This window comes from Tamandua tetradactyla, chromosome 10 (assembly GCF_023851605.1).
Source record: "Tamandua tetradactyla isolate mTamTet1 chromosome 10, mTamTet1.pri, whole genome shotgun sequence".
Classification (NCBI taxonomy): Eukaryota; Metazoa; Chordata; class Mammalia; order Pilosa; family Myrmecophagidae; genus Tamandua; species Tamandua tetradactyla.
In genome coordinates this window covers 50,098,596-50,111,750 of record NC_135336.1, presented here as the reverse complement: position 1 = coordinate 50,111,750, position 13,155 = coordinate 50,098,596, and the positions used below count along the sequence as shown (strand labels likewise).

The 13,155-nt window shown below is 36.9% G+C and overlaps 1 pseudogene; it reads left to right on the top strand.

Annotated features, from left to right (window-relative positions):
* The first annotated feature begins 1,541 nt into the window (after nucleotides 1-1,541).
* Nucleotides 1,542-4,120, top strand: LOC143647653 (rab GTPase-binding effector protein 1 pseudogene; annotated as a pseudogene).
* The last annotated feature ends 9,035 nt before the right edge of the window (nucleotides 4,121-13,155 follow it).

Sequence of the window (13,155 nt, the reverse complement as noted above, 5' to 3'; positions counted from 1 at the left end):
CATGTATTTAAAATTCCAACAAGATTTCAGTTCAAGGTCAATATTTCCTTCCTGTTACCATGAGTCATTAGACACCATTAGATTAGAAGAAGCCTCTCGAGTTTTTCCCTTTCATGACATTTAAGTTTTCAACTGCTCAAGACAGCTTATCTTGTATATATACCCACAATCAGTATTTTTCTGATGTTTCCTTACAATTGCATATTAAGCTTTTTGGCAGAGTAAGTGTGTTATGTTTTCCTTTTGGCATCACAATGATAGACCATATTCTCATAACAGGTGATGCAAACTTAGATAACTAGAGGTTAATGTGGTAACCAAACCATGGCATGCTAAAGATCACGTTTATTTTATAACTAAAATTAAATTAGTGGTAATACATGGAAACAATGTGAATTTCCAGATTCCCAACCTCTTCAGTGCTTTTAGGGTATATTTAGACACCTCACTTAAATCTTGGGGTATATTTACTCACCTCACTTAAATCTGGATTCTTGGACATTAGTCTTATACTTTGACTTATAACTCAACTACTTAATCCATTTAGTGTCTCAAATTATACCAGCTTTGGTTTTGGGGTGCTAATTCAGTTTTCTTTTATGTTCCTTTGGCATATATCCATCACCTGGTATATGGGTTTGTGGGGGGGTTTTCTAGGACTTCCTGACTTTCTGGCACTATGCGAAGCTTTAGCCTTTTCTTGCATCTTCCCTTCCTTATTCCTAGAATCCGTCATTTCTCCAATGGTCTTGGCTCCTTTTATTGGGGAATGGTAATAAAGCAAAGCTCTGTACAATAGGTGAACTTATAGTCACCTGGCAGTCATTGTTCCCAGGCCCCTGCATGTCGCAGAGTGAAGAGATCTATTTGTATTCCCATTGCTCCAATCCAGAAACTGAGACTGTAGTTTTTAGGGTTTTAGCCTTTCTAGTAGATGTTTCATTGTTATTTTAATTTGCAATTCCCCAATGGCAAATTATATTCACCATCTTTCATATGCTTATTTGTATCTAGAAATCTTCTTTAGTGAAGTGTCTCTTAGGTCATTTGTCCATTTTAAAATTGTATCTTCATCTTGTACTGCAATAATTAGCTGAATATCTGTATTACTACTACTAGGATTCTTTGAAATTTCTGGGGTTTTCTCTAGCAAGGATTATGTTATGTGTAAATGTAGATGCTTTCAATTCCAATTTTCCAATTTGGTTTCCAATGTCTTACCTTATTGTCCACGCTAGAACTTCGAATGCGATATTAACAGCAGTGGTTGAAGTTGGCAGCCTTTGTTTGTTCTGGATCTTGTAATCAAGAAGTTAGAATTTAACGAATGATTATTACTACTGAATTGTTATGTAGCTATTTCCTTTTACTTTCTAGTATATTAGAAATACAAAGAGAAATACCTGAAATTGTGAGCGGTATTCCAGCTGCCTTGATAATTATTGCATAACTTACAGACTTATCTCCTCATCTTGTGATTGTAAAAACCTGTGGATCTCTGAATCTGGTCACCTGGTCAGGGTGACCCCAGCCTGGCTCCTCAGCCCGACATTTCTCTTCAGCAACTAGTAGCAGGATTGCAAAAAAACAGATGCATAATTTTTGTGTGCACAGCAGCAGTTTGAACAAAAATTTAAGCAAGAGAAAGCAAAATTTAAGAATTATTATCAGCTAAAGAGGGGGCTCCAGAAAGGCAAATACAGTGTGACAAACTGCAGAGAACTATGTGCCACACCTTCAGACACAGCTGTGGGAAACCCAGGCAGAGATGGAAAATATCAAAGCCAGTGCTGCAGTCTCTGAGAATACCGAGGAAGAAGATGCAGATAAAGTGAAGAGACAAGGGAGAGAGGAAGTTGTCTCACTTCAGGCGGTTATAAAAGAAACAATTCATGACTATGAACACCAGTTCCACCTCAGGCTCCAAGAGATGGACTTGGTATCAAGAATCTACACAGAGGGAAACTGCTGATTTAAGAGGAAGCCTGTCCAAAAGTCAAGAGGAAGAAAATTTAGAATATGAAATGAAAAGGCCGAGAGGATGCTGGAAAACTCAGGTCTGTTATGATGCCCATAGAGAAGGAAATTGCAGCTTTGAATGATAAACTAAGAGAGGCTGATAACAAGGTTAAAAAATCAGATGCCTCAAAGTTTAAAGAATTGAATCATTATCTGGGAGCCAAGAAATCTTGTAGGATTGATTTAAAGATGTATGTAGGTGTATGGAACATACAAAAATCTCTTCTACAGGAAGATACTGACAAAGTGCAGAAAGAATTGCATAAAATTTGTTATCTCTTGGAGCAAGAGTGACAACACAACCAGTAAAACACACGTGGCAGAAGCCAATGACACATTTCTGGAATCTCAGCACTTGTCAATGAGATTACCAGTGAATGGAGTTTGTAATAACCTCAGAACAAATCTTAAAAGTTGAAAAGCTGAAGAAGAAAGATCAGGAGGAAAATGAAGGAAGATTTACTAAAACAAAAGATCGAAAAAAAACAGATGTTGAAGAAGAAGCAACAGTACCATTAGTATATGTTGTAACTCACGAAGAATCTTCAATCCAGTTACCAAATAAAGAGGAGCATTTAGAAGCACTAATCCTTCAGTCCAGTCCTTAGACACAGACTTACTGTTGCCATCTGGAGATTCATTCAGTAAATCAGACAATGACATGTTTAAGGATGGACTGAGGAGAGCACAGTCTACAAAGCTTGGGAACCTTGGGCTCATTGCAATCTGAAGCTTTGGGTTATAACTACCATGCAAAATCTGTCAGAAACTTGGATGAATCATATTTTGCACCATTGGTAGGTGAAGACTTTGTCTCTGAGAATTTTGTGACTGCCTCCCTTGGGTCATTGCAAATGCCAAGTGGGTTTATGTTAACCAAGGATCAGGAAAGAGCAATTAAGGCAATGACACTGGAACAAGAAAAGATGGTTCCCTCCTCTTCAGTGTCACCAGGGTGTAGAAAGCACTTATGTCTCCCCCAGGGGTTGCCACATTGTCAATGAGATGGAATGGAATCTGCTGCAGAAAGAGGTACAACAGGCTGAAAACAACCTTTCTAGAAGTTGTGATATGTGTTCCAATCATAAGAAAGAGTTATAAGGACTTCAGATTCAGAAGGATGAAACAAGAGCCCAAGTAAAAAAAAGTGAAGGTGACGCCCATTAAAAATAATGACTAGCTAGAGAAGGCAATGAAAGATAAGCAGGAGATGGAAGGGTTCATAAAACAGAGCACTGAAAATTCAAGTCATCAGATCTATGCACTTGTCCCAAGATCCCAAGCATCTGAGATCTTATTGGAAGAGTTACAACAGGGGTATTCTCAGGCAAAGAGAGATGTTCAGGATGGCAGTGCTGATGCAGTCATGGGAAGAGGTTTCAGAAGAGCTTACAAGGCTACAGAAAGATAATGACAGCCTCCAGGTAAAGCATAGCTTGCATCTGTCATTACAGCAAGCAGAAGACTTCATCCTCTCAGATACTATAGAGAACTCTGGGAGTTGGTATTAAAATACTGTGGGAACATCATTAATGTACAGAAGGCAGCAGACAATGTGGAAGAAAAGCTGAAGGATGATATACTGCTTCAAAAAGAGCAGAACAATGTTCAAAAGAAAACCTTGAAGAAACTAAGCAGCTATAAATAGAAAACTACAAGGAGGAGATAGCTTCAGTTTCTAGCCTAAAAGCTGAATTAGAAAAAATAATAGTAGAGAAAAGACAGTAAGAGTCTCCCCTAAGAGAGAAGTCTCAACAGCTTAGAGGCTTCAGGAAATGAAAAATCAGTATAGAACAGTTAAAGAAAGACTAATGCTAAGAGTACTGTTGAGCAATTGATGTGTGAGGAGAAGAACAAATCTCAGAGACTGCAAGCAGAATAAGATGTCAGTGAGCAAGTCTAGAGAAATTTTGAAAAACTTTCTCAGATCTTTCTGGAGCAGTTAGAATGGATCCAGCATGCAGAGGCCTTGGAGTGAATCTGGATTATTCGGAGTGACACCAAACTGACAGACATTAACCAGCTTCCTGAGACACGACACCTGATAGTAGGACCCTCGCCTGCACTTTTGGTTTCTAACTCATCTTTAAAGCAACATTAATTATTATTTAACTCTTAACTGAAGAAGTAGAAGTCACAACAAAAGGTAGTGCTTATTTCTAATGGGAGAAGACTGCACAGTACAGGAGCAGCAAGAGCCGGGGAGATGTGCAGTGAAAGAACTTTCAGAAGAGAACACCAAGGAGACTCCAGATGGACTTCAGCAAATGTGGGATCAGATTTAGTGATGGAAACAGTGCCGTTTCCTTGTTACTCTAACCAACATAGATTTTTGGAATACGTTTCTCAGCCTTATAATAGCATGCCGAAAGTCTTTGGAATTACATTTTCTGTTCATAGATATTGTAAGCAAGAGGTTTTTTTCTAGCTCATCAGTAACAGTATTGAGCTAGCAGACAGAGATGTCATATGCTATATGAGTATTCTATAATAAAATATGAAGTCTTAGAGCAGGCCACGGGTCAGTGACAATTTTTGAACCATTTTGTCTTATGTTGGAGGAGTTTATGTTCTATCAATGCTTGCCTAAGAACTATAAGACTGTGGCACACAAAATCAATTCAAGAACTGAGTTACGGGAATTTGAAAACTTGGCCCTTGTGATATGTATTAGAAAAGAGGTTAAAGGAAAAGCACAAGAACTGTTAGGAAGCACTTTTTACTGCAAACTTGGATGATCTTTGGACCCAGAAGTACCATACACAAGTTGAAGTGGCATCTTCTACTCTGTTTTGAAAACTGTTTTAGTTTAGTTATTGGGTCTGTGGAAAAAATAGTAAAACAGGCTATGCCTCACAAAAAATACCCAGAGTAAACTAGTGACTGACTCCCACTAATACCCCTTTATCTTGTCTTTTAAATTTTGAGTCTTATAATCACTGAAGACAGGCCCCTAATGTTTACTAATGAAAGATCTTGAGTAAGCCAGAAACTAGCCCATCCCAGTTCCAAACTTATCTTCCTAAGTGAAGCTGGATCTAACCAATAATGGCCCATCTGACATGTGTCGTAGCTTAATCTTTAACTTATTAGTGCCCTATACCTCATTATAGTACTAAAAATCACACCCATCCTCACATTAAGGCCACCATTTTCTTACCTACATTTTGTGAGTAAAGCATATAATCAATTTGTGCATGATCAATAATTAGATCATCTCTAATCTCATCATTTTGAGCCATTGCACTCATTATCCTAAAACCTGCTAATTTTTTTGGTACTACAAAACCATCAAAATTGCAGCAGATTTTTTGGCCAATAGGCCATCTCATCTCCTTCTTCATACCTAACAATAAGTTCTTTCAGTCTTTGTAACTCTGCTATCGAAGGAATTATTCTTTGAGTACATCTGACAGAGAACCCTTGCTTTGATTGGTGTCAATCTTAAGGAGAATGATTTCCTTAAATCTTGCCATTGAGTATTATTATTAGTTGTGGGTGTTTCATGAGTGATTAGTATCATACTGAGGGAGACCCTTTCTATTCATAGGTTAACAAGTGTTTATCAAGTAATGGTATTTGATTTTGTAAAATGCTTTTTCTGTGTCAATTGAGATGTTCATGCGTGTTTTCATCCTTTCATTCTAATGATGTGGTTATTATGTTGATTGATTTTCTGAAGATTAACCACCATTGCACCTGGGAAAATCCTTCTTATTCATAGTATCTAATCCTTTTACTATGCTCTTAGATTTGATGTACTTTTAATTTAGGGGGTGGAATTTGCATCTATACTCACAAGGGAAATTGGTCTGTAATTTTCCTTTCTTTTGCTGTCTTCTATGGCTTTGGAATATGGGTGATATTGTCTTCATGCAATAAGTTAGGTAGAATATTCTTCTTCAATTTATTTGAAGGGTTTGTGAAAAACTGACTTTAACTCTTCTTTGATGATTGATAAAATTCACTGGAGGATTCACCTGGTCCTAGACTATATTTGTTGGGAGGATTTTGATAACTATCTCAATCTCTTTACTTATCTATTGAGATTAATTTCTTCCTGAGTTAGTTTGGGTAAAATGCATGTTTTTAATAATTTTCCATTTCATCCTGATTATCTTGTTGGAAAATAATTGTTGTTGTTATTCTCTTATAAAACTTTTAATTTTAAATTGATCAGTAATGACCCTACTTCAATTTATGATTTTAGTTATTTCTTACATCTCTCTTTTCTCTTTTTCACTTTAGCTAAAGTTTTGTAAATTTCCTTGACTCTTTCTAAGAAACATTTTCAGGTTTCAGTAATTCTGAAAATTTTTCCCCATGTTCCATTTCATTTATCACCTCTCTAATACTAACTTCCCTGTGCCTATTAACTTTAGATTTCAGTTTTTCTTTTTCCTACTTTCTCAGTTTGTGAATATAGATTATTGATCTTTCTTCATATTGAAGTGGGCATCTGCAACTATAGATGTCCCTCTGTGAACTGCAACCATAAATATTGTTGCGTTATCATTTTCATTCATCTCTAAGCATCTTCTGATTTCCATTATGATTGCTCCTTTGACCCAGTGGTTACTTAAGGGTGTGCAATTTAATTTACAAAAATTCACAAATATTCTGGGTTTCCTTTCACTGGTTTTTACATAAATTCCATTGTGGTTGGAAAAGAATCTTTGAGCCAATTGATTTAAATTTTATGAGATTTGTTTTTTGACCAAACATGGTCTTTCAAGGAGAATAATCCATCTGCACTTTTGTGCTGGTTTGAATCTGTTATGTACCCAAGGAAAGCCTGCATTCTTTTGGTATAATCCTGTGGTGGCAGACCTATTCTTCAGTAGGAACTTTTGATTAAGTTGTTTCCAAAATGATGTTTTCTTGCCTGTTCAATGCGGGTCATAATCCACTTGTAGGAGTCCTTTAACAGATCTGTGAGAATGCAGAGAAATTAAGAAAGCAAATGCCCCAGTGAGAAGTCAGAAAACCACACCAGAGCTGAAAGAATCATTTGAAACCAGAAACCAGGAAAGAATGAGAGGAGACATTGCCGTGCACCTTATCATGTGACAGAGGAACCAGGATCTCAGCTACCTTTCCTCCTAAAACATATCTTCAAACAGGTGATGTAATTTCAATGTTTTTGTGGACTTAGAATTGTAGCTTGTAACTTCATACATTCCCTGGGTGAAAAACAATTCATTTTAGGGATGTTGAATTCCCGCAGCATTCAAAAGTGAAACAGATTTTCATACCACAGAAGTGGGGTGCTATGATTTGCAAATATCAAAAATGGTGGAATGGCTTTATAAGTGGACAAAGAGAAGATTATGAAAAATTTGTGAGGAGATTGATAGAAAAAGCCTAGATTGGTTTGAAGAGAATGTTAGTTGAAACATGGATGCTTAAGGTACTTCTGATGAGGCTTGAGAAACAAAAAATGAATGAGTCATTGCCAACTGGAAGAAAGGCAACCTTTCTTTTACAGGGACATAGATTTTGGCAAAATTGAGTACTGGTGTTGCATTGAAGTGGAAAACTTAAATGATGAGCTGAAATACTTAGGGAATGGATTTCCAAATTAAAGTAGAAAGTGCAGCCTGGCTTCCCCATGCACCTTATGGTGAAATGTGAGAGGAAAGGGATAAGCAGAAAACTGAACTTTTGGGTAAAATGAAGCCAGAAATTGATATTCTGGAAAATTCTGAGCTTCCAGAAAGTGAGACCCCAGAAAATAGTGCCCCATGTGAGGATTCAAAAACTATGGAACCACTGAGCCATTATACGACAATATGATTGGAGATGGGGTTATCCTAGAAGTATTAGTGGAAGTTCCTATTGGCTGATTGTTTTGACCCCTGTATGCTCCATGACAAGCCAACAACATTTAAGTGAGGTCTGCATGGACAGAACCACTGCCATTCTGGACCAAAAGGAACAGAAAAGGGAAAGATTGAAGGAAAAAATGCCTTCCTATGTAGAACCATGGAAGCTAAGGTCTGGAACCAAGAAATCTTGGGTCAGGGACGTAGACCCATCCATGCATGTGGAGAGGGTGAGTAAGCCATGGACGGAATGAGCCTTCTGCCTCAATGTTAAGAAAGAGTTTGGTACTCCACACCTCAGAAATGATGGAAAAAATTCTGTGGGATTTTGGAGATCCTATGCACCACCCACTGTTCTGAAGGAAATGCACCAGCGTCCCAGAGATGGCAGAGAGTCCAAATGCCTAAGGAGGGTGGAGCCAAGTAAAAGGTGATCTCCCTAATACTCCCCAGTGTTACAACTCTCACCCCAGTGTACAGATAGAACATACTTAAGCTGCTACTTGAGCCCTTGGAGAAGATGGGACTGCTGCTCTCTCAAGCCCCAAGGATAAAACTTCTTTCTATAAATGTCCCTCAGACTTTAAAATCTAATGGAGTTTGCCTTGCAGGTTTTTGGAATTGTTTGGGATCTTTGACCCCTGTTTTCATTCTAATTTCTCCCAATGAAAATGGGAGCATTTATCCTATGGTATCTATTTTAATTTGCTAAATCTACTGGAATGCAGTATCTACCACAAATGGAATGGCTTGAGTAAAGGGAATTCATTTAGTTACAAATTTGGAGGTAAGGCAGCTGGCTTTCCTCTGGCTTTTTTTGTTATATGGGATGGCACATAGCGATGTCTACTAGCCTTCCTTCCCATCATTCTGGAGTAAAACTCCATTCTCCTGGGTGGTTCCTTTCTGCATCTTCAAATGTTTAGGTCTAAGCAGGCTCTGAGCTCCTCTCTTCTGAGTTCTTTTAAGGTTCAATCTTTGCAGAAGGCACGTCCCTTAGCACACCACAGATGGAAACACTTATAGATAAAATTCACACACTGATGATTTAAGTCCACAGCAACAGAATTGGGCACCATCACCTGGCCAAGTTCACACTTAAAACTAACTACTACACTGTCCTTCCTTTGTATATAGGGGGTAGATAATTTGTTCTGAGTTACACAAGTCCCCAGACAGAGGAGAATTTTGCCTTAGGAATGATCATGCCTGTAGCAGATTTTGTTCAGGCTTTTACTATATTTGACGTTGCATTGTACTTATATTGTTACTGAAATGGTTAAAGGCTTTTGTGATATTGGAATGAAATGAATGTATCTTGTATAAGGAAAAAACATGTCATTTTGGGGTCCAGAGAGTGGAACATGTTGGTGTGAATCTGTTATTAATCCAAGCAAAGCCTATGTTCTTTAAATCTAGGCTTGTGCTGTCAGAATTATTGTTGCATAAGACCATTTGATTGGGTTATTTCCACTGAAATGTGAATTCACCCACTGAAAGTAAGCCTTAAACCACTTGCCAAAGTCCTTTAAGAGAGCCAAGAGAATTTAGAGAAGCTAAGAAAGAAAATGCCCATAGGAGAAGCAAGAAAGACACATGGGAGCTGATTGAGCTTTTTTTTTTTTTTCTCAGGTGCGTGGTCAGTGAGTCAAACCTGTGTCTCCCACATGGAAGGCAAGCATTCTACCACTGAACCACCCATGCACACTGACAAAGCTTTTTCAAACCAAAAGCTGGGAAAGAAGGACAACAGACAACACCAAGTGCCTTCTCATGTGACAAAGGAACCGTAGATGCCAGCTGCCATTCCCCTGAGAAAGTATCTTCTAGTTGGTAACTTAAATTGGACATTTTCACAGTCTTAGAATTGTTACTTGTAACCTAAAACTTCCCTTTTATAAAAGCCAAACCGTTTCAGGAGTATTGCATCCCAGCAGATTTAGCATACCAAAACACATGTACAGTTTGGTTTCTGATGTTAATGAAAGAGCATGTTCAGTGAAGTGGTGGGGGCATAAAAAATGTGTGGAAAGAAAACAATTGAACAATTTCTGATCTAACTTTATATTCACTCATATCTCTTTTATGCATTTCTGATCCAACTTTCTATTCACTCATATCTCTTTTATGCATCTTCCTATATAATGGACTCTCAGGCTTTATCCACACTTGTTTAGCATACTTGTTAGGTTGAAGCAAAAATCATGTATACAAATAAAAAAAGATGTTTTACATCTCAATCCACATTCTTTTCAATGTGGTGCCATTTGGATATAAGACTTTTGAAGGCATGTTATCTGCATAATAAATGAACTCATTTATGAATAGTCTCTTTTAGGTATAGATCCTATTTGTTTTTATGCTTTTTTCCAAACAGAATCAGACTGTGCTTTAATTTGATTTACTGGATGACTTAAAAAAAGGATCAGTATTGATACAGTCAGAGAGAGCCACAAGGGGAAACCAAGTCATGGAGCCTAATGTGGAAGCCAAAGAACTCAAAGTTTGTGACAGCCAGCACAAGAAACCTACTGATACTTCGGTATAGCCCCTCCAGACTTTGATGTTCAATTTCTAGCCTCCTAAACAGTGAACCAATAAATTCATATTGTTACATTGACAAGAGTGTGATGTTGCCACAGCAGCCCTTGTACACTAAGAAATTGTCTAATTTCTGCTTATACTTTGCTCTTTCAAGTACTCAGATCTTCATTTACTCATGTGGTCCCTCAAGAAACAGCCCTTCCAATAGCTTTTCACCTATTAAAAAACAACTTATCTGAAATGTTCATCTGAAGTGGCACCACTTTTGAAAATCTTTCCTTCAGTTCTCTGGTCACTCTGACATTCCCAAATAATATGATTATACTTCTTTATATTACTTATCTCATCTTGTATTGCATTCTTGATAGAAATCTATATTTAATTCCCCCAATCTAGACCATGAACTTCTTTTCATCAGTCATTTTTATAATCTGTGAAATTTTCAGCCTCATCCTTCTCATGCACTGAGCCCCCAATACTCTAATACCCAGTGCATTACTATAACCCAGTATGTTTTAAATATTTGATAAAGGTTTAACTGGCCTGAAAGTTTATCAGTCAATTGAGAATACATGTATTAAGGATCTTGCTCAGATTGCAGTGTGAAACAAAAATGCTGCATGGCATGATTCCTTTGTAATGTTATTTAATCAACATACATATATATACGGTTGGAGGACACATGGTTCAATCCTGATGATGGGGCCAATAGATTATGAACCATGTAGAAAAAAGTAGAGGGAAAATCAATTGAACTAAAGGACTTTGGAAAGTCCTAATGGAGGGGGTTATATTTGAGTAGAGTTGGTTGGAGAGAGAGGGAGATCCATGGTAAGTAGGACTGAATGGAGAGAGAGAGGAAGAAAAAAAGTTCTAAGTAAGGGAACAAGTATGAGACATTTCCTTGAGTGAAGGCTGCAGCAACTGCATAGCAGAACAGTTAAGTAAGCACAAGGTCAAATTCCTGCAGCCCTCAGGTGAGAAGATGAAGGACAGGTATTAGATAATATACAAAACAGACTCTGAAGTATCTGGAGTACCAAAAAAGTGAAAAGAAATAATGGATTGGTTTGAAAAGTAAAGAGGGGTCAATAAAAATTCTTGAGAAGATTTCCTCTGTGTCATTTTTGTTCAGACAAAAAAATGTTTACTGAGAACTACAGTGGTCAACATATGAGAATGCACAAAAGAACAAAACATATAAAGGACATATTCCTTTAATCCTATATGTTAATGGTGGTGTTTGGGATTGGGATGATGGTTTACTAGATGTGCCAAAAAGCAACTATATGATGACTGATTAGTGATGTGAAGAATAGACAGGGTAGGAAACTGAAATATCAGCCAGAGTGAACAGAAAACACAGGAGAACAGTCTCAGTAATTCATATATGGGTCTAATCAACAATATCAGAGTTATTACCAATGGGGCTTTGCAGGGTAGGCTGGCAGATCCACTCTCAGGGTGAAGTCTTGACCATAGATGAACTGACCACACCTTTTAGTCTCTACTACACCAAATCCTAATTATCTTTCATAAACCATATTAATTCAGCTTCCTAGAGTAAGTGGTTAAACAAGCCTAAAGCAGATTCTGCACATTTTAGATATTATAAACAGAATAGTGAACTGGATTGTAAGAATGATGTCAGTTACATCGGGAGCAGCCATATCATCATCAAAAGATTTTAGTGTGGGCATTTCCATTAACCTCAGTATCTCATAGAATGTCTCTAATAAATGACTCATGGTGTATGAATTGCAGGGACCAAATTTTCACACAGAAATAAAATGATGACAATGTAGGTAAGCCCCTTTAGAATTTGATGGAAAACATTTTGCAGAGTAGAAATGGAATTATTAATACTGACCCATTAGCCATCCCATTGAAGTTCATTCTTTAATCCTTGAAGATTTACATTTTGAAATTCTGTAAGTTCTCATACCATTAGGTGGGTAATGAGCTGTAACCAATCCTTTCTCTGTGAAATACAGGTAAGAGAAACATTGTCTTCATTTTGGCTTTTCATAGTAACATCTAAGAATATTTATTTCTCCCTAGCTTTTAGCATTTAAATTGTTCTTAGATTAAAACTCCTTACTTTTTCTCTTTCTAGTATTTCTTTGACTAGGAGACTTCAGAGACCAGAATTACATATGATAGTGCAATGACTTTTTTCTGAATATAAGGTAAAAATTTTAAAACTAAAGTTCAAAAAGTAATTATTTTAATAAATATATGCATGTGCATTGAAAGTGATTTCTCATTTATTTAAATGAATAAATGTATTGCATTTAATGTTTTCAATTAAACAATAAAATGTCAGCCACAGAATTTATGTTAATGTAGTCATTAGGGGAAATTATCCAGTTTTGACTATAGGATTTTCATGAATCTCATCTTCAGATAATATCTCCTAATATATCACTTAATAATTAGTGAAATAGGTTTATAAAGCAAAACAAAATTTGCTCTCAAAAATCCTAGTAAGATTTAAAGTAATTTATTTTCTTAATTAGAAGAACAATAAAAATAAAAGAAAGCGGGGCGGGTCTCAGTGGGTCAGCAGGCAAGAATGCTTGCCTGCCATGCCAGAGGACCCGGGTTCGATTACCAGTGCCTGCCCATGTAAAAAATAAAAATAAAATAAAATAAAGCTTACTTTTATGTATTATAAACTATAGCGATATACTCTAGAAAATCTTATACTCAAAGAAGCAGAAAATAGCAAGAATGACTCAATTCAGAGAAAGGAAAGATAACTACA